Here is a 23,339-nt window from a genome sequence, read left to right on the forward strand (position 1 = left end):
GAAGTGAAGCACTTTAAATGCATTTTGAATTGCTTCAAAATGAGTGTTTACAACCATCATCATATGATTACAGTGATGATGATGATGCAGTTCTTTATTTAGTTTTTCTTTCGTTGCACTGTTACATTTTTGGTTATGCAAATTTCAATGAAATGTAAAAAATATTTTTGTTTTTTTCCATTCGAAGAAAAATAAATACAAAACAAAAAAGTAACTTTGAGGTAGGTAAGAGTTTTCTTAAGAAAATTGATTTATGCAAATTAAATGCTTGGCTGATTCTGGATGCTTAAAATGTTTTGTATGGCCATTATGTAAAAACTTTGTTATGTTGTTTTACACCGCTTAGCTTTAGAAAAAAAATCAAAAAGGTATTCGTAGTGTTCGTTAAATCCTTTTGGATATGAAAAAAGTTGTTTTTTAATCTAGATTTAAAATGTTAAAAAATCCAAGGGTAGGACAAGGACAAGGACAGAACGATCATTAGAAGGAGTCTAAGAATTCTGTAGCTTTAGAATGAAGCAATATAGACATGAATAACTTTGAAGAAAAATGTAACTATATAAAAAGTTATAGTTTTAAAATTCTTAAAAAAGCTTGAATTTTATTTCATTAAGTTTTAAAAAAAATAGGTAGTTTTTTAAATTTTACTATAAGTATTTATATATTTAGCAATAAAACACTTAAAGAAAAAAAAAGGAAATATTATTCTCTTTTTTCTTGGTCATTTAAAAATAAAATGAAAATAATTACTTTTAGAAGTTTCAACCCCATATTTTTATTAAATAATTTAAATTTTAATCATTTCCAGTTTAAAAAAAATCAATATTCGTGTAGAAGACAATTTCAATTTTTAACTTTGTGAAGTTTGTAGAAATTAATTTTGTTGCAACAAGTATCATTTTGTAAATTGCATAGGTCATAACTAATGAATAGTGGGGCCATCTAGCTTGTTTTTATTTCAATTTTAAAATCTTTACCATAATGAACTAATAATAAATAATAAAAATGCTGTTCTTAAAAGTGTTAGGTTCAAAATTATATCACCATATGAACCATCCATAAAATAGTATTTATCCAACAGTCTTACTTTCTTTGAATTTTTTTTCAAAGTCTGATTACATTCTAGATTTGATTTTTTTTAGTCATAAAATCAAACAGTTTGGATGAGCAGGCCTAACTTCCCAATCCATTTTTTTTTAATTCTAAGTTTTTCAAGTTCAAATTAAAATAATAATAAGGTGGGATTAAAATCTTTGTTTAGAACCAGTGCCCCAATATCGTAAACGTTCTCATTTCATTTTTTTTTTCTGTAATAGTTAAATGATGATTATATTTTGCATTTGCTGTTGTTGTGTGTTGGGCTATAATTGTATTATTTTTTACTATGATGAGCCTCTGATCGTAGTTTGATGCTTGCTATAGGATTACTACTTTATGAAATTCTGAAGTGTACAAAACTGTTAAATTTTATAAAAATTTTAAGTCTGTAATTATTATTCATTACTAATTTATAAATTTATAAATTATAAACAAATATGAAATTTGTATGAGTTACGAATTGAGTACCCTGTACAAAAATGTTTCAAAATGATTTCTTCAAATATTTGGCTTCATATTAATAGCAAACACCATTGCTCATACAACCTTGACCCTTCCCAATAGAGGTGTCATTTTAACTTTTTTAAATCGTTAACCAAAAGAAAAAGAAAATTCAACTCAACAAAAAAAAGTCGAAAAACTAAAATTTTTAAGATATCAAATAGGATTCCTTACATTGAGACAAAAGAGCTGAGAAAAGAACCTTAAAATATAATTGGACAAAAATCCTTATTTTTCTTTTAAAATTCTCATAAATTATTTTTTGTTGTATACTCACTTTTTGTAAATTTAATAAATTATCCAAAATTGTTATCCAATAAATGTTTAGTGTATCACATTATCTATTTATATACATCACTTGTTGCCATTTATATATTGTAGAAAAAATCGTATTTGATGTTTAATCTAAATTTTCACAACACTTTCTTTTATGAATCCCGTTAGTAAAATTTTAAATCTCACAGAAGAAAAACTTAAAAAAAAAAATTAATCAAATTACTGTCAAACCGGAACAAAAGAAATCCCACACTCCTTTCGTCGTATACGATGTTGATACTACACACCTGGTTGCTCCAGAAAAGAACGCAAAAATAAAATAAACATCCAAACGTTAAAAGATACTATTACTTTGACATACAAGACAAAAACCACGACTGGTAAAATAAATACAAATAAAAGAAGCACACCTCCGGGTAAGACAATGAGCTCAACTGATCTCTCAGTTATATACAAAAACAACAACAAAATAATAATAATAAAAAAATATATAAACTACAAACTGACAAAAACGCGAGCACTTTCTCTTTTCTAGGCCAAGATTTTAAAAAGCCTTACAAAAAATGTTTCTTTTTTTTTGCATACAAAAATACAAAAAAACTCAAAAACAAGACCGTGTTTAACACTTTCTGCAAAATCGATACTTTTTTCTTTTCTTTTATTTTTGGTTTGCTTAATTCTTCGTAGAAGTTGAAATTGATCCAGAAAAAATCGATGCGATTATCCTTATTGAAGAGCGTGTGAAAAATATCGCATTCACCAGGTAGTAGAGTAGTTGGAGGTATGATCACGAAATATTTATTTATTTTTGTATCTTGAGTTCGGTTGTATATAAATTATTCAAACGAAGGAGAGAAAATAACGACGAAAAACATTCGACCTTCTTGAGTAAAAGCTCAAAGAAGTCTGACATGAATGTGGAGCCGATCGCGAAAGACTAAAAGTCGGATACGTTAAAAAAAATAGTTTGCCATCTTACATCGAACAATCTGTTACATGGGGGCTTTGTTGATGTTGTTTTCGTTGTTGTTGTTGTTGTTGCTGTTAGTGTCTTTTATTTTTTAGCTTCTGCTGCTGTTACTGTTGCTGCTGCTGCTGTGTTGAGTGTGCGAAGCCAAACGGACAACATACAACTGTGGGCATATGGACAACGACGAGTGCGACGCGACGACGACGCGACGGTTTGACTGCGAATGTTGTTGTTTTTGATTTGGTTTATTTTCGGGGGTTTGTTTTGATTGTTGGTGTGATTTTTGGTTTTGAAAATTAACGTGACATTTTATCCAAAAAAAAAACACACAACAACTAAAGAAAACAGCTGACAAATATCAGTTTAGTTGTTTGAACAAAAAATCTATATCGTCATGAAAACAATAATTTGCATTTATTATTTTATCAATCTAATGAATTTTCCATTGCGCTGGGTGGCTGGCTGATGCGATGCTCTTTTTCCGCCATCTAATGGTCAATATTTATGCATCCACCTCTTCGCTAATTCCACCGATCGCGATGGAGTGGATGAAAGTGAAAGGAAAAAGATGATTAAGCTGTTTGAAAGCGAAGCTATGTGATTTAAGTATGAATATATGCAAAGACGTTCGAGATGATTATTATTATTTTTCTTTGCATTTTTTCATATTATTTTTATTTATAAAATCTAAATATAATAATTCTCCGGTATTGCACTGCATTTATAGATAGTGTGGTGTGTTGTGGTATGGTATGGTGTGGTGTGTATTGGCAAACAAAGGAAGTATTCAATTAGCTATCGTGAAGTGATTGGGGTTTAAGTGGCAAAAGTCTATAAAAGGTCAATCATCAGTTATAGATTGGTAAAAAGCTTGTTTTGGAAAGATATTTCTTATTTTTTCGTTTGATTTTGTATTATTTTTCATCAAAAAGGTGGATGATCTTACGTAAATGGTGGAAAATAAATTAGTTCCGTGTTCCACCAAAAAAACATTAGCATAGATAAACAACATTTCTTACCTAAAAATTGGGATTTAAATGAAATTATAAAAAAAAATAAACTGACATAAAACAAAAGAGTTGAATAACGAACTTTATTATGAAATTAGTTGTTAACATTTCTCTCCTTTTATGTTGTGATTTGTCTATGATGGAAAGTTAAACAGTGACTTGACAATATAAATATAATTAATATTACTTAAAATGTAGGTTGGAATATCCATAAACATTTAAAATTTTGAGATATTTTTATAGCTTTAAATTTTGTCAAGGTAAATAGGTATGTGGCTGTTATTGCAAAATGGTTTTTTCTTTCGAATGATGTACCAAAATTAAGTGACTCACAGATAAGCCCTTGGGTTTTTGGGTTTTTTTGACACCTAATTATATTAATTTGTCAGTAGTTGTCCTTGATGATTTACTAGAAGAATTTGTATGACATGTTGAATATGCATATAAATTTAAATGTCAAGAAAGCTTATTTTTTTGGTAACACTTAAAATTTTGTTCATTCAATTTTTGTGAATCTCTTCCGTAAATCCTTTTAGGGATTTAAAATTTTATAGATTGATTATGGTGGGTTCTATAAATGGTCGATAAATTATCTCAATTTACCTTGAATCTGGTTATTGACATTCTAATAAATGTTGATCTTGAAAATAATTCTATTGCTGAGTTCAATGTTCTCATGTTAATAGAATCACGTGCAGATGTGGGAGATTTTATGTATTTCATATTGCGAAATATATTTATTTCTTTTTTTTCAAAATACAAAAAGAGTTAAAACAAACAACAATTAATAGGTTTTATTTTCTTTTGGTCAAAACACAACGAATATTTTAGTTGATTTATTTTATTATTCTTAAAACAATGATGCAACGAGAAGGATTCTTTCGATTATATTTTTGATATGATAATAAATAAAATTTTATTATATTAACAAACTTAATACATTCCGAAATGCATCTTTTCAATAAAAACCGCAATTTTTATATTTAGAAGTCGAACATTGGTTAGCTTTACAAAATAAATACATTTTTGTATTTTTGTAACACTTTGTTTATTTATATTTATGAGTTTAACTTAGTTTTACAAAATCAATATTAAATTTAAAGAAGAAGAAAAATCTAAAATATTGTGTTTAATTAAAATAGATCAAGATATTTTTGAACAAAAATCGCTCTCCTGTACAAATTTAAGCAAATTTACCAATCAAACTTTTGTCTTTCTTTTTTTGTTGTCAGAAGTCTTTGGAAAGTTTTAAAACTATTTTCTCTATTAAAGTTAATAAAACTCAATGAGAATATAAAATTGAAACCATAATTTTGATTATAATCTAATTTATTCTCTTTTTTTAAATTAGACAAATTGCTGAGCGTGGCAGGGAAATGTAATTGAACTAATTTATTAAAATCACGAAAGAAAGAAATTTCCATGATTAACCGCATCAACGCCCTTATAAAGATGAATACCGTCTGTGCCGAAAATCATCGAATTGAATTTTGTAAACATAACAAACATCAAAAAAAGGTAAACATTTCAACAAAATTGCAGTTTAAAACGTAGTGAAAGCGAAACGTGATGCGATCAATATCGCACTTGAAGTGAAGTTGACATTTTTATTTATATCACATCTTGAAAATAAATTTTTGGCAATTGCGAATGAGAGCAGAGTAGAGGAAGGCACGTAAGACCTCTTTAAGATGCAATTTCAATAAAATGTTGACACACCTCATCTACTTACCTATACCTACCTCAATGTCTTTAGCATTGGATTGGGCTAATTTAGATAGTTGTTTTCCTTAAGACGATGTTTTAGTTTTATGCGATGGAGAATAAATTATAAAGGCTTTTATTGAATGGTAATTAAAATTAAATTGTTCTGGTTAAGAAAGAAATAATGATCTAATTAATAATACATTAACAGCCTATAAAAAGCTAATTTGAAACCAAACAAAAATAAATTATTTACCCATTTAAATTGGAAACAATAACATTTTTAGGGCAATAATTTGCTCAAAAAAGTGAATGTCACAATGCTTAATAAATTATGAACTTCATGCTAAATTTTACTATCCACGTTAATATTACGAAACCTTGGCTTGGCATAAGTGTGTGGATTTAAAGAAGCGCAAACATACAACAAAAAATCAACCCAACAATAATCCATCGATAAATTTGATTACACAAACCATAGACTTCGAGTTTCGATTTGGTCTTCCTCTTTGATGGGTTGGATGATCGAGCTGCCAAACAATTTGTTATGCAATATTTTTCTTTCTTCGAAATAAGCCCTCTCAACCAACCTCAAGACATCACAATATCAAATTCGTGAGTTGACTGTAAGTAATTGATTTGATTTTTGAATTAAGTATGGAAATCACATAAAAGTGTCACTAGATCAAGTGTTAATAAAATGTTTTAAAGACATCGGTTGCAGTGAAGACGACGACGCCGCCAACCAACGATAATCGATTTAGACTTATATTTTTTGTCGAACTTTTAAGCACCAAACCATCCAGATGGATATTTGGCATGGCTTGAGATTTAAAAGCTGATGGATTATTATCATAAAGGCGGAATTCAAACGTGACTTGAGTATTTATAGTGCTAATTAAAATTTTTAAAACTGATGAGAATGACCCACTTAGCGAAAGTGGAAGTGAAATAAATAATACTATGGTATAGTATTGTATCATCATGACGATCAACAGAGTATTTTTGAATAAAATTTTGTAATTGCAAAGAGTTGTCGATTTGAAGTTATAAGTTTTGAGCTTTCCTGGTTTGATATGGCATCGAACCAATAAATTTTGCATGATCACACGATTGTAGTGATATATTTGCGACATAAAACATGTGATAGTCGTATAGTAATTGTTTGTGCAATGAATTTTGAAGATCATTATAATAAATGGAAGTACTTAGGTAGGGAGTATGATTTGATATGTAACAAGTTTCTTGCAAATAATCGAAAGCTTTGAAAACCCTACCAAAGATATGCTTTTATTTTGTTGTATCTAATAATAACGCTTTTTAAGGAGACTTATTTGAATATTTGTAATTATTCTATGCAAGAAATTTTGTGATCTCAATAAATTCTTATTTAAGCTAATTTAATTCTATAAGTCTTTGGAGAAGGTAGAGGTGTGATCAAAAGGTAATTTGACTTTTTGGATTTCGGGCGCTCTTTACAATTTAATTTGTTTTTTTTTTGGCACGCATGTCACGATCGTATTTTCACAGTTTTGACAATAAAGCATGTGTTCTTTTTATGTAGGAGGCATAAAGATTAGACTTGTGTTTGCGCACTCAGCAAAATTCGGTCAAAAATTGCCTAATTTTGATCAGAAGCAGCACCGCATAAACATTGACCAAGACATGTTGAACGTTGACGTCAATGATGATCCTGATCTGCTCAAATGGGTTTTAACTAGTGACGAATCATGGGTTTATGGTTATGGCGTCGAAACCAAAGTCCAATCATAACAATGGAAGAGTCCAGGAGGGCCAAGACCGAAACAAAAGATACGCCAAGTTTTTTCAAAAAAAATGCATGGATTTTGCACCATGATAATGCACCTGCGCAAAAGTGTTTTTTGGGCAAAAACAGTACTTCTATCATGCCTCGGCCACTTTATTCACCCGTCTTGGCCCCCAGCGACTTTTATCTCTTACCGGAATTGAAAGGACGAAGATTTGCCACGATTGAGGAGATTAAGGCCGCATTGCTGAAGGAGTTCAATCATACCCAAAAGTTTATTTTAGAAGTGTTTTGACGACTGGAAAAAGCACTGACACAAGTGTGTTGAATCAGAGGGGGATTATTTTGAAGGAGATAACATAATTTTGAAAAATAAATTAATATTTTATTTATAAACATAAAAAGTCACCATACTTTTTGATCACATCTCGTATGCAAAAGCCCTGAGAGATTTTTAGTATTAAGTATATAAAATAATATATAAACAGAAGATCAAAATAATAAATGCATGAAATTCTATTATTCGGCTTGTAGGCAAAAGTTAACCGCGAGTAGCGGGTGTATAATCCTCGAAAATTACAATTTCTTTTTTTTTTATAGACGGAGTTCAAGAGAATGAGAATGGAATGTTTTTTTTGCTACAATGTTAGAATATGAAAAATTTAAGTAAAAAAAATACTGAGAAAAGTTATACCGTTTTTAATAAAGCAATGGTTTTTTGAGTAGGTACTTTAAAAAAAAAACTTTTAAGATAATTGCATCTTAATGAAACTTGGAAAAGTCCTTTAAATACAAATCCAATGTCCTGATCTTGTTGAACTCTTAACCAACTCAATTATTCTGAAAGTTGCCAATTCTACGTAATTTGGTCCAAGGGATAGGACGGATTTTTATTTTTATTAATGGCCAAAGAATGTATTAATTATCAATACGATGATTACTTATGTCGAAGGTTGTTATTAATAATTGGAAGTTCTATTAGTCTGAAGTATCTTGCTTTTTTTGTATCATGAGATTAAAATTCAGAATTTAATTTGAGTGCAATTTTTTCATCGTCAAAGTATTGAAATATCTCAGGAATCTGTTGAGCAAAATGCAGACGGAATTGCAGTTCAAAAAATTATTACACCAGAGAGCGGTAATCCAGAATCAAGAAAACCGAGTCAAAGTTGTATTTTCTCAACTTCTAACTCCACTTGAAATTTTGAAATCATTTTTTTCTGGCATTTCAAATGGCACTAATATCTAATTTTTGCTTTCAAATGACTTCTATTGGAGCATTCAAAGTTTGTAATCTTTGATCGGACGATCGTAATTTTCAAACAAGATCCAAGATTCAAGATCAAGTATACCAAAAACTTGGATCATTGATGGCAAGAAGATTTAAAATTTCTTAAGACCATTTAATGGGAATTTTTTTGGCGTAAGAAAAAGTTATCAAAAACCCCTTTCCAAAAATTTTATGTTTATGAGAGCTCGTACAAGTACAGAAAAATGTCGCAGCGTCAGTTCGTTGGCCAATCCTAATGACTAATGTCATAATTTACAAAGTGATTTTTTTTGGCAAAAATACGTCAGTTTTCTTAATTTATTATATTTCCTTTTATGGTAAATTTTATAGTTTTCTCAACCTGAAGTCGAAAGAAAAACCTCATGCTCTAAATTTTTCTGAAAAAAATGGAGGGTTAACAGAAAAATTAATAATCGAATGCAACATTTTTGAAATTCATGTATCATAGAAGCTTAATCTGATCTTGTAACATTGACAACGCAAATGTATATAAAATTATAAAAACATTCATTACAACAAGTTATCGACATAAATTTATTGATTCCGATATTAAAAGACGAATTTAATTGAAAAGATTTTCCTTGGAAAAAATTAAAACAAAATTAAGACCAATCACTTATGATCCAAAAATAATACAGAAAAAGTATCCATTTGAATTATTCTTAAAAATTAAAAAATTACCAACAATATATATAATGAAATAGTTTGATTTCGAAATCTATTTTTGTTAGCGAAATTTTTAGTCGGAAAACCAATTTTTAATCATTTTAGTAACATTTATTAAAAGTTTTTATTTCTTATAAAAAAAATACAAATTGAATAAAGTATAGTAATTTGAAGTCACTACTTTTATTGTTCACAAGATATAGAGAACCGAACATCAATTTTTGCCAAATGTTCGTACTATTTTTATATTTATATATAAAATACATATTTTATTTTTTTTATTATGAAAAAACGGACTATTGAATTAAAAAAAAATACTGAATGATAAAAAGAATATTTTCTGCGAGATAAAATTAGTTTGAAGCCACTATTTTTACCAACTTTTAGTAGTATTTTTTAAGGTTTTAATTTTTTGGAAGAAAAATATCAATTCGATTTTTCTCAAAAACTTACCAAATAATGAAAGCAATATTTATAAAATAAAATTGACTTGTAGCCAATATCTCAAATTTCTGAAAAGATATTTAAATCGAAAATAATTTTATTTCAAATTAAAAATCTGACCAATTACAGTAACATCCTATTTGAAGTTAAAAATAAAACTTTATTCTTCTTATTCTTGAAAATAATATTATTCAATAAGATTACTTTGCTATAAAATCCTTTTAAATTGGAAAATATTTAAAACCAGCTTTAGACATTCATTGGCCTTAAATCAGGATAAGATAAGACTTTTCTACATGCACATAAAACACTTTTAACATTTGAACTACTTTCTCATTGACTTTCTTATTTCCGCGAATTCAGTATTAATAATCTATGAAATAACAATTTTTGAACTAGCCCTCATGTTGCACTTGTTATACTATCGCAAGATACTAAATTTTTAAGTTCATATTTTCAAATAAACTATAAATTATTGCAAATTTGATTTTATATCTTCAAGTTTTTATCTATTTTTCTCCAACATAAACAAACCTAACAATATACGGAAAAACCTCCAATAAAAGATAGTAAAATAGTCTGAAAGATTTATTGTTTAGTCTCATTCATCCATTAAATAATATAAATTAAAAATAAAGCCATAATAATTGTTTACTTACTTCTATACACAGATATAATACTTAGCTAGCTATATAAAGTTTAAAACATAATAATAAACAAAACAAAAGAGCTGGTTAGCGAACTTCATTTTTTATTAACAACAACTGTCTTATCATCATAACAATCGAATTTAATTCACTTTACATGTACAAATTATTGTAGATATTTATTTATTCCAAAACACAACTAAATGCAAGCTGTGTCTTTCGTATACGCTCGGTGTTCGGTGCCAGGCAATGAAATTGCAGCAAAAAATAAAAAAACTTATTTTATACAACAAAACAAAACACAAAAAAGTATTTTCTTCTTTGTTTTTTTAATTTTATTTCTTTTGTATATTTATTTAGCGCAACTTTCCGAGTACAATAATTTCTTGCGTTTTCATTTCATTGCGGGACACTTTTCATTATAGTCTCAGTTGTTTTGTGATAGTGAGAGTGTGTAGTATAATGTGTTAAGGTATGCGTTTTGTTGCATAAACAAAAACATATTCGTCACAATCGACCAACCACTACCACCATCAGCATATTACCATCATTAACTAACATCATCGAAAAAGAAAGTGAAAATAATATTCAACCCCCTCCCGGTTGATGGTCGTTCGGCGGCAAACTGCAACAAGCAGTAACGTTGCGCCGTGTGCCGTGCACCGCCACCGCACTGCAAAAAAAAGATTTTTTGTATAGTATTTGCTTATTCAAGGTTTAGTTCAAGTTTAATCTTTCGTTATAGATCTTTAATGGCGGGGCAATAAGACTTGCAACGTCCGTCCGTCCGTCCGTCCATCCGCATCACCCCATCGTCGTCGTTGGTCGTCGTTTGTTCGTCCATCCGTCGCACGATTATACTTATTTTTATTCAATGCAACATGGCAACCAGAGTTTTAAAGAAAATAGTCCTCGCCTTTGCATAGCATTAATAAATAGGGAAGACCTAGAGTCTATTGTTTCTTTTTGTTCGTATGCAAAACGCAGCAACATTTGAAACTATTTCTCCTAAAAATTTCTTTTCTTTTGTTTATATAATGCAAATTTAAATTTTAATGGAGGAATCTTTTGTCCACGACTATCAACCATCATCCGCACAATACACAATACACAAACTACAAACTACAAACTATCTGAGATCATCATCATTTCTCTTTTACCCAAAAATAAAACACAAAAATGATACTTAGAAAAGATACAAGAAAAAAGATGAAAATTTAGATACAAAAGTTAAACAAAAAAAAGATACAAATGATTTATTTTGTGTTCAAATAGACAGAGACGTTTGTTGATTATGGTTACAGCGCCAGTGCTGCATCACATCACTGAGACTTCCTGTTATGGGAAGATACGAAGTACGAGTACGACTATATGGAAAATAGCTACAGCCAGCAGTGTAGCCCTGCTAAGTGGAAGCTCTATGGAAAATTTCCCCATGTCTTTCCTGATTGTTATCTTGAAAATGTCTACACTGACTTAATTGTTTATAAATCAAAAGATTAAACTAATCGTGAATATAAAAGGAAAAGTTTTTTTAGGTGTTAATGAGATTATGCATCTAGCTCATATTTGGCATTATGACAAGCTGTGGTACCTACGTAAGAGGCATTCCTATTTTTTAATATTTTCTAGGTATATAAAAATATAACAAAAATAAAAAGTCTGTTTTGGATTAAAAAAAAAGAAAGATAAGTCAATAAATTATAATGTATACTTAACAAGAATTCTTTTATGGTAACAATTTATTATTAAGCAAGTTAGATTTTTAAAAATACATTTTCACTCTTAACGAATCTATTTTTACTTCCGTATTTGACTCTGTAGTCATAAGTTGTGCATATTACCAAACAACTTAACAAGATACATGCCAGGAGCTAAAGTTTATTTTATGATGCTTCTTTTTTGTATTTATTTGTTTTATGTATTTATTTGAACATGTTTATCAGCATAAAATAAAATTTGAGGAAAAGTGTGTATAGTATATAATTATTTTGAGAAAATTATAGAGGCAATAACTAATATGCATCCTGATGGGATTGAGCAGTTAATCAATTTTGCAAGTGAAAGGATACTAAGGCATGTTGAACTTTTTTGAATTTTATTGAGCGTTTTGATGCTGTTTGAATCTTTGAATTAACAACATTTTGGTTCATTATATGCTTTTAGAGCTTAAAGACATATGGTTATACCCGAAGAAGTTTATTAACGTCTTCGGCTAGATAACGGAATAAATGAGACTTGGCCCAGGACTGGACCATGTTTTTTTTGAAGATAACTCTTAATAGTAGGGAATTATTACCTAATAATATTTTTTTTTCAAGAAACAGCAAAGCTCTAGATCTTTGGACCGCAGTAGCCGTGGCATGATGGTAAGTACATTTGAATGTCATGCCAGAGGTCTTGGATTCGATCCTGGACAGTGCCATCTAAAGTTTTGTTTACGGGTACTGTCTCTTGCGAGGAATTGACAAATCCTCCAAGGGTAATTCTTGTCATGAAAAGTGCTTTCTCATATGAACCGAATTCGGCTTAAAAACGTAGGTCTCCTCTACCGCTGACAAAAGTACTCGCACACAGGAATGGTTGAGAGCTGTAAGTCACTAGGCCCTAGTTCACAACGCACTGTTGCGTCACCTAATTTTATTTTTATTAAGATATCTGTCCTTAAAAAAAAATCTGTCAGAATTTTTAATATTTTAAGTTAGTAAATTTTTTGTTAATTGTTAACTACTTACATCTAATAAATTTATAATTGTCTTTAAGAAAATTGAGCATTTTACTTTTACTTTTTCAATTCTATTTTCATTCGTTTTATTTCTCTAGTTTCTCAATCTGAATGTATTTAAATAATATTTAAATCCTGGAAACTAAAGCATATGATTTTGAATGGTTCATGTTAGGAAAGAAGCAAGCTTTCGAAGCAAATGTATATTATGATTCTGCTTAAATGGAGCCTGAAATAAACTATTCACCGAAATCATCTCTCAATCGCTCTATTGTTAGCGTTTTGTGTGGCGTATGGCAACGTTGGTCATTTTTAAACTATATGTTATTGAAGTCAAGTTCTTAAAGTTTTCGCAAAAACAGATTGTTATCATCGCACGGTAGCATCAATCACCACATTTACGTTAAGGTTCTAAAACACCTTTGAAGAAGGAAATACGGCCTAATGATACCGCAAGTACAAGTGCTGCTTGTTTGTTAGATGGTTCTTGGTTAAATTATAGAGCAAACAGAAGATTTTTGACGCAATACACTAAAACTGTCAAAACTAGTGTTGCCAAGAAGAAAACAATGCAATGGTTCCATTGCATCAACTTCGTAGATGGTGCAACGATTTAACGATAGTATTCAGTGACGCTATGTACAATGAAGCATTGATTGCTATTAAGGACCTTTGTATTACCATTGCCAATTACCTCTCAGTTATCGGTATGCATTCATAAAATCAAAATGCATCTGATTTAATAGACACTGAATTAAATCGTAAACTTCAATACAATACTGTAGAAATGGCAGCGATTATCGCACGAAATGTCCTACAAATAAATGAAGAACAAAGAATCATGCTCACAGTTTTAGCAGGACAATTTCGATTCTTTTTTGGTGGATGCACCAGGTGGAACTGGCAAAACATTCCTTATTGAAAGATATAAAAAACTACAACAGACTATTTGGTGGCACTCTTCTACTTCTTTCAGGTAATTTCAGACAAACACTTCCTGCCACTGTGGTGTAATGTTAAAAAAGTAATACTGAAAGTAAATATGAGTGTTCAAATGCTTTAAGGTCTATCCGCCGAAACATTTTCAAAACAACTGTTAGACATAGGCGACGAAAAAGTTACAACAGATGAAACTGGATGCATAAAATTACTGGGTCGATTTCTGCACTATTATTGATTCACAAGTTGCTTTCATTGACCAAATATTCCCGATGTACAAATCATGAGTGGCCGAATTTTAGCAGCAAAAAATGTGGATGTCAACGAAATAAATCTCAAGATACAACATTTGTTACCAGGAGGCTTGGCGTCAACAAATTTATTGATATAGTTTGTGATGCTACCGAAACTGCAAATTATCCAACTGAGTTTTTGAACTCATTGGATTTACTAGGAATGCCAGAGCATAATTAACAACTGAAGGTTAGATCTCCGGTAATTCTGTTTCGTAATTTGAACCCACCACGGTTGTGCGACGGCACGAGGTTAGTAATTACAAAATTGGTGAAAAATGTTTTCGAACCCATAATTGTAAATGGCAAATTCCGAAGGGAAAATATATTATTACCGCAAATCAGTATTGTACCCACTGATGTGCCAAGTCAATTCAAACACCTTCAATTTTCCATTAGGCATTTGCAATAAGTCTCAATGCCAAACGACGTCTGTCTGCGGCTTAGATTTAAGCCCTTCATGTTTTTCACACGGGCAACTATACTTAACAAGCTCTTGAGTGGGTAAACTATCCAGTTTGTTTATATTTGGAATAGATGGGATCACAAAAAATATTGTACACTCTGTTGCATCAAAGGATTGATATTGTTTTTTTGTAGTATTGTCATTATTACCGATATGTTTATAATTTAAAAAAATTAATTTTAATAAATTAAAAAAACAAATTGTTTGGTGATTTGTTCGTTCACAGTGCTCTATATCACTTCCACTTATGTACCACATCCTTACACGCTTTTAATAAGATATTTATTTTTATAACAAAATATTCTCTAGAAAATTTTTTTTTACAAAACAACGTTTTTCGGGTCAGCTAGTATGTATGCTTTTCCAAAGCATTTCATTCTGGTGTTTGCCAAAGCAGGACATTTGCAGAGGAAATTGATTATGGTTTTACTTTCTCTTTGAACACTACAGCTACGGCAAAAGGTGTTGTAAGAGATACCCAACTTCTCTGCATGAACTCCTTTAGGCCAATGGCCGGTACAAACCGTAACAATCCTGGCTATGTCTTGCCTTGGCCTGCATAGAAGATCGTTTCTTCCTAGATATAATGCAGTTGGGTAAATTGCTCCACCTTCGGTTTGATTCAAATTGGTAGATAGAAAAGATTTTACCCTTCATAGCAGCAAGAGGAATGTTAACCATTTTCGCAAGTGAGCTATGAAGGGCTGATACTTGCCTGGCTAGCTCGTCAGCCCGTTCATTTTCCACGATACCACTATGGCCCGGAACCCAGATCAGGGTGACACCGAATTTAATATTCAGGTTCGCAAGCTCATCGCGACATTGCTGGACCAATTTAGATGAGGATATGGCCGAGTTAATGGCTTTGACAGCTGCCTGACTATCTGTTAAGATAGCCGCATTACGGTTTTGGTTTGGGTTTTGTTTAAATACTAGTATCTTACATGCCTCCCTTATTGCCTGCAGTTCAGCCTGAAAAACGCTAGCAAAGTCAGGAAGCCTAAAGGATTTGGCTACATTTAGGGGCTCAGAAAATATCCCTAAACCAACTCCCCACTCCATCTTTGAGCCGTCAGTAAAGATGGTTGTGTCGAAACCTATCGACACGATGTCATCCTCACAATCTTCTCTCGATTGGAAAATAACCTTAAAACCCTTACTAAGTTTCAAAGTAGGAGCGCAGTAGTCAGTGTCTACCGAGATAATATCTGAGGGAATCAATTTCGTAGTGTTGCTGTGACCATAAGGTTTTGACAAACAGATATTTGATTCCTTCAGCCTTATAGCGCTGCAGGAAACTATGTGTTTAATAAAAAGGTCGATTGGCAGAAGATCCAAAATAACGTTTAAGGCATCCGTTGGTCAAGTACGCATGGCCCCTGTGGTGCCGACGCAAGCTGTTCTCTGAACCTTCTTTAGCTTATTAATTTTATAGGCTTTGCTAAGAGCAGGCCAGCTAGTATACATATATATTTTTATAGCCATCGTAAAAATAATATTTCCCATTTAGATAATTTGTTTATGATTTACTTTCCAAAGAAATATTTAGGTACATTAACAATCGAACACTTATTTATAGGTATGTGCATAAACACCTTTCACACTTTTATGACAGGTCGGTTTTGTTCAAACACACTTTTTCCTGGAACCTATGTATTGTTTTGTATGTTCATTTGCAGATACTATCTGCATTTTATGTCCAGTGTCCCGTTGTGCCTGTAGGTAACATTCTGTCTCTTCATTGTAAGCTTGATTCCAAATTACCAACTTAAAAGATCAAATTTGTATATGATTCTCAAAAAAGTGAAGGAAAGGTTTTTTAAATGTGCCAACTGCCCGACTTTTATTTATTGTTCTCTAGAAATAAAAAGTATAACAATAATGCGAGCTGTTTTCATTGAATGGTGTTATCTCTTGTCTCTGGTTTTTATTGTTGAATAAAAAATAGAAACTTTGTGTAGTGCGGCGATGGTGGTACTTGGTACAAAATTGTTGGCTTTGAACTATAAAATTGTAAAAATTAAAAACACAAAACAATCTGTAGCACTTCTTGTCAGTCAGAAATATGTGTTAACAAAAAAAAATAAAAATCAAATAGAAAACGTTGTTTTTGAATGCGAATTAATTTTGAATTGGTCTTAACAGAGCTGTGTTAGAATTGTTTTTGTCGAATTTGTAGTTTTATTATTACATTTGTTGCATTATTCTAAATGACAAACATCCAATATGCTTCTTTTCTTACCAACAGTGACTTAAAATATTCAATTCCCGAAAAGCTATAATTCTTTTTAACTCAAATAACTCGTTATTACAATAGTTTTATTTTTCATCTGTCAAAATGTTTAGTATCAAACTCCATTAAAGCAAAGTTAAGACTTGAGAAAATTGAACAGTTTAAAAAATAGTCAAAGAATAAAAGAGTTCTTTCTAGTGTGCCGTAAGGAAGTCATCTTGGGCCATTTTTCTTAATATTTTTATTAATAAAATTCCTCTTTTTTTAAAAAACGTAGCTTGTCTAATTTATGCCGACCTTATAAAATTATTCATGCAAATAAAAAGTATATGCGTTTCTTTAAAACCTGGCTCACATAAATTGTTTTCACCTCTTCTTCAAAATACGAATTTAAAGTCGGAATATATATGTAAAGCATTTTTTGAAAACAAAAAAAATACTCTTGGTAATCTACAAAAATTGTAGCATTTCAAGAAATGACACTAAATTTTGTTTGAGCAATTAGTCCACACTACTTAGTCGTTTGCTTTTGGAATTTCTTTTTGTTTGTATTTTAATTTCAAACAATATAAAACTTCAGACTTTGTGGAATTCAAATTAATAATATATTCAAAACTATGAACATATTTTTGTTGTCTGTCTTCCTTTATGTATATTGTATTCTAATTTAATGTTTTCGGTCAATGAAGATGATCTTTTTTTGGTTTTTTTTTTAAATGAGATTTTGGTGCCTTGCAGAGCATAACTTATACGTAATAACGGCTAATGAGCCATTATGTTTATGAGCATCTTGTAAAAAGGTGCTAAGGGAAGAAAGTATAATAAAAAGTTTTGTTATTGTGAATTGGTAAAGAAATTGCCTTTAAATAGACGACGAGCCCTGACGCTACGAGAGGCATGGCTTGGTATCAAAGAGTGTAGAGTCTTATTTATCTTAAATTATACTCTTGATGGAACTTAGACTTGAGGTTTTATTCAAAGTTATCATTACATTGAAGAAGTGTTGATATTTTTAAACGATAAGCTCAGGTATAATCTTTGAAGACTTATTTATTATGTAATAAAGTTCTTGTAAATATTCTCTTTTGAAAGAGTTTTAGGGGTAAATACAATAGTTTAATAAATCAGAGCATGGTAGACTAAAGAAATACAAAATCCAAGTCCAAGGAGAATACTAAGAGTTTTATTTTTTAAATAAATTAGTTCAATGATTTATTTAATTTAGTTAGATTTTTTTAACTGCATTTAGTTTTAGTTTACTTTTATAAAATTGAAATTTATCGACTTGAATATTAATACATGGTAAGTTCAGAAATGTCTGGGTATACATACTTTCAGGATATTTTTTTTTGTGGGTCATATTTCAAAAACCGCATTTTTTTTGTAGATATTAACATGAAGGTATGCAAAAATGGTTTTCAAAAATAGCTAAGACTTGTGGTATATTTTATACATAAAGAAAAATATTACTTTTAGATTAAATTTATGTAACAAAGAATAACTTTTTATACCAAATGTTGAAATGTTAAGAAAACAAATAAATTTGGTAAATTAACTTTTCATATGAAGTTATTGTAATCGTTTCGATTTGTCAAATTGAAAATGTTTATATTTCATTAACTATCAACGTCCCTAGAGTCAAAATAAAAGATTTTAGAGATATGTCTGTGCGTGCGTATGTATATTGTACGTTCATATCTTCAGAAAGTTTTTTCTCGTAGTCCATAGCTCAAGAACCAGATAATAATGGACTCTCAAAAAACTTGAGTGGGTATTTTATTTATTTTTTACCATAAAAATTAAAAAAAAAGGTGGTTAACTCAAAATATCTCACGAACCAATAAAGCTAGCGACTTGAATTCAATTTTATATTGTATATTGTAACGTGATATCAAACAAATATATTTTTGGAAAAAATCTAATTTCGGGTTTTTTATAAATAAAAAAACCGGAATAAAAAAATAATTGTCACCACATATATTTTACGAACAGAAAATGATTTGAAATTTTGATATATGTTTTTGACTCCTGGTAAAATTTTGAGAAAAATCGAATCGAGTTTTTAATAAGAAATGTTTTCGACTCCTGGTAAAATTTTGATAAAAATCGAATCGAGTTTTTCATAAAAAACATAAACTTAAAAAAGCATTACTAAAAGTAGGTCAAAATTGATTTGTGACAATTTTGAATTGCAAGCTTTACAAAAAATAAAAAATCTAAGAAAAACTTAATAACAGTTTTTAAAAATTTGTTTTCGATTCAAATATCTTTTTCGTCCTTTTTTTCATAAACAAAATAAAAATCCAAAAACCAAATAGTATTCAAAATATATCAGAATATATTAGAAATAAAAACTTTAATGAAATGCTACTTACATTGGTAAAAAATCGTTTTCTGGATGTTGAAAAGGCTTTCGGCATGATGGTCTACTTCATAAACTTAAATTATTTATTTAATAATAAAACTAATACAAAGCTTCGGTACACTCCTTCGTTAAAAATTTAATATCGGGGGTACCACAAGGGTCAGTATTAGGTCCATTATTATACATTACGTATGTTGCTGATTTTCCAGAAATATGGAACTGTGAAATAGCAATGTTTGCCGATGATACCGCCATTTACAGTTCAAGTAAAATTGGGTATGAAATTGAAAATGACTTACAACATGCTCTAAATAAAATTCATAATCATTTCATAACATGCAAAGTAAGTCTAAATGCTGAAAAAACACAGGCAAATTTTTTCACCAGGAAAAGAAAAGCCTGTGCTTTACCACTTAATCAGCTAAAGATAAAAAACTGTGATATCCCGTGGGTTGATTCTGTCAAATATCTTGGTGTATATTTAGACAAGACATTAACTTTTCGGGACCATATTACAAATACCCTCAGCAAAATAAGTATTGCCACTAACATGCTATACCCAATTATATGTACGGAATCACCCCTGAGTAAGTTCAATGAGATTATTATCTGTAAATTAATTTTCCAAGCTATTATTGTTCCCCAGTATGGGGAACCTTACTAATTTTGTGTTTCTCGAGGAACCCACATATTTTGTATGCTACAAGGATATCTGAAGGTAATCTTTATGTTGAATTTGAAGTCTTTTAGAGGAATCTGATGGTGCACCTTCAATTAAAATTGAGACTAAAAAGAAAACCAATGTCTTTTTTTAAAGCAGTTAAAAGAATAGTAATTAATGTTTGAGTGGCTGACATATTTCTTTCGGTATATTTAACTTTTTTTTTTCCCTCATAAAAAAATTTGTGTTCATTTATCATTTGGAAAGAATGTCAAGAATTGATCGAAAAAGAACTTTAACTCTACCGAAAAAAACTAAGGTCTAGATAGAGTATTTTTGAAAAGGTCTTGTAGACTCCAACCCCTTTTTTATCCAAGGAAAAAAGTGTCTAGATCAAAATTGTCAAAGTTAAGAAATTTAGTACGAAAACGCTCCATACCCCAATAATTATCGTTGTTTCAAAAACTCAAATCGAAGTAAAAGGAAAACTATTATAAAAATAAAGGAAGTAGCTTCCAATTGTTTTTTAATTAAAAGTGAAGGGTCTAATAAATATTGCTCTGCGCTGATCCCACATCACCACGATCTTCGTCGTCATCAATATATCAACGTTATTATTCCCATTGAACATGCTTCCCAAATAAAGGTTTAAATTAAGTTTTTAATCTTTTGACCAACGAACCAACGAAGACGCGACGCGACATCACGGAGCCAGGCCTGCCGTCTTTTTGGTCTTTGTCTTTTGTACCTATATCTGTCTAAAGCAGCAGCATCATCATCTTCATCACCATTTTTGTGCGGCAGTGAGATGATGGTTCGTTGCCGTATAGCCGTAGCCGTATTACGGTAATTTAGTTGATTGGTTTTACTAGTCTCCACTCATTGAAGCGCAACATTAAATTTTACTCGCTTTCTTTCTTACGCAACAGTCAGCGCCACGGAACGCGGTACACACACAAAACATCCAACATCTCGCAAATGAGCCTATTGGCTATAAAAATATATATATATATAAATGTTTCTACATCCATTTCAAGTGATGGTGGAGGTGGTTTCTTGATCTCAAAATACAAATAAAAAAAAAACGAAAAAAAAGAAATAAATTCCAAGCTTCGGTTTTCGATTTCTGATTTCTTTTCAGCATTTCTTCAGATAAATTTGAAAAAAATAAAATAAAATAAAAATAAAAACAAAAAGTAACCATCACTTGGACTTCATGGAGCCCAAGAGTTTTACACTCGACTCGTATACACATTTTATACCCTCGTTTGACCAAGTCTATGCGGCAGCGGCAGCGCGGCGGAGCTCCAAGCTCCAGCTTCAACTTCACAACTTCAACATTGCCATCGCCATCGTAAGGTATATCGATTCGATCTGCTTCATTTGGGTCCGCACAAGTGAGTGGCAATCGAGCAGCTGATTCATCCACCAGGAGGAATGTATCTTTAGATAAATAACAATCTTCAATTTTGTTGTTGTTGTTGTTTGTGTATTTCGGTAGCGTTAAGTCGTAAAATCGTAAATTCGTAAATTACAAAAAAAACAACTACAGAATACAACAACAATTCATCCAGCGTAGCGCAGCGCAGCACAACGACAAGAAGAAAGACACAAATTTATTGTTAACATAGGGAAAGGTCGTTTAGTGATAGTATTTCTTCGAAAATGAAAGTAGCCAAGGTCGCCATTTGGACTGACCATTGGAAACCATTGGACTGACTGGACAATGGACAAGTAGTAGCTGTGCGGCCGGCGGCGGAGCCGCGGTGAGATGAATTCGATGCCAAGAATGGCTTAATGATTCGGATGGATGGACCGAACTGAATGCGGTGACGGTGATATTGTGGGCGTCTGTTTCTGTGCATGGATGAAAGACAAAGCAACTACTGTTGTAGCTATAGAAGATTATCATGATGTTTCTCTCTTGGAGCCATAAGAATATAAAGAAGTAGTTGAAGCTAAATAACACCACTCCACCGCACTAATCGGAGACTTACGGATAGGACTTATGCAATTTAGTGTTTCTTTCGTATCACATTTTGAATTTCTCTTTTTTATTAATTTTAAATTGTTTATCACATAAAATTGTGTCTTGAAAAAGAAATTATTTTTAAATTGTACAATTTTTGCTTGTTTAAAAAATAAGTAATTTATTATAGTTTACTAGATGGTCCTTTACTCTTGTTTCGTTTATTTTATTATTCGTTTATTATTATATTTGTCTATTTCTCTAGTCAATATATATTTATTTTCAAGTTAAAGGATAAATAGAAACAAAAGAGTTGAGATAAGAACTTTTTTTTTAAATAAAAAAACCTATATACATTAAATGTTTAAACTAATTCCGACATACATTAACTGCAACAATTGGGAATCTGATATCGAAAAGTTGTACGATATTTTGTAAATGAATGACAACCCAAATAAACTCGTAGTAGGTGATTTCAACGCAAGGACTGCGGCTGAAGTGCGGTTTGAAAATGAGGTAGTGGAAATAGCACGGCAATAAAAGGATGAGATTTGCAATGCACAAGGAAAATAATTTTATGACATGGGTAATACATTTGGACTTAGAATTTTGTATGGAACTAATGATAGTGAATTTATATTTATGGGAATTCCAGGTAGATCAGTGATAGATTACAGTTTAGCTGGAGGAGCAATGGTGGAGTGTATACTTGAATTCATAGTAGACGCGATACCAAATTGAATCATTGACTCTTCAATACAATGATTCGATCCGTTACCAATGATGATTCCGATACAAACTGAAATGGAATTCTGACAAAGTCAGCTGAATATCAGAGAAACCTAAACTTTTTGCTAAGTCGGGGAATTAATTCTGGTGTGAGTGCTATCGCAAATTGCATAATATCGGCTTAACCGGCAAGAACAAATAACAACAAAAAGTTTCTCTTTAGAAAAATGGTTTGATGATGACTGTAGACGTGCGAGACAGAGGTCATTTGAGTGGTTGAAGTCATTATAAGAGCAAGTACTTGGAAGCGAATATGGAGTTCAAAAACATAAGTATGACAAAAAGAAGAAGTGTTTTTAATGAAGAGGCTAGGAGACTAGTACAATGCAAGAATGCATCGAAGTTTTAGAAAGCGGTGAAAAGACAGAATGGAAATGAGTACAAGATACATAGAGACTTAACACCTGACGTTCCTTTGTCGCATTTTAGAGAGCTTAATAGTCAATGCAACAGTATCCTATGCAGATTCATGTACTGAAAATAGTACACTGGACGCGATAATAACTATTGCAGAAGTTTTAAAT

General features: G+C 30.8%; 1 protein-coding gene across 3 annotated transcripts in view; it reads right to left on the minus strand.

Moving 5' to 3' along the window:
- LOC129952300 (uncharacterized) overlaps positions 1 to 2,019 on the minus strand; it is a 37,755-nt gene extending 35,736 nt beyond the window's left edge. For all 3 annotated transcript variants that reach the window (XM_056064818.1, XM_056064817.1, XM_056064819.1), the window contains exon 1: positions 1,877 to 2,019. The gene's annotated coding sequence lies outside the window, so the exon portion shown is untranslated. The remainder of the gene's footprint in view (positions 1 to 1,876) is intronic.
- Between the last annotated feature and the right edge of the window lie 21,320 nt (positions 2,020 to 23,339).

The sequence above is a fragment of the Eupeodes corollae genome, chromosome 3 (genome assembly GCF_945859685.1).
Source record: "Eupeodes corollae chromosome 3, idEupCoro1.1, whole genome shotgun sequence".
Lineage (NCBI taxonomy): Eukaryota > Metazoa > Arthropoda > Insecta > Diptera > Syrphidae > Eupeodes > Eupeodes corollae.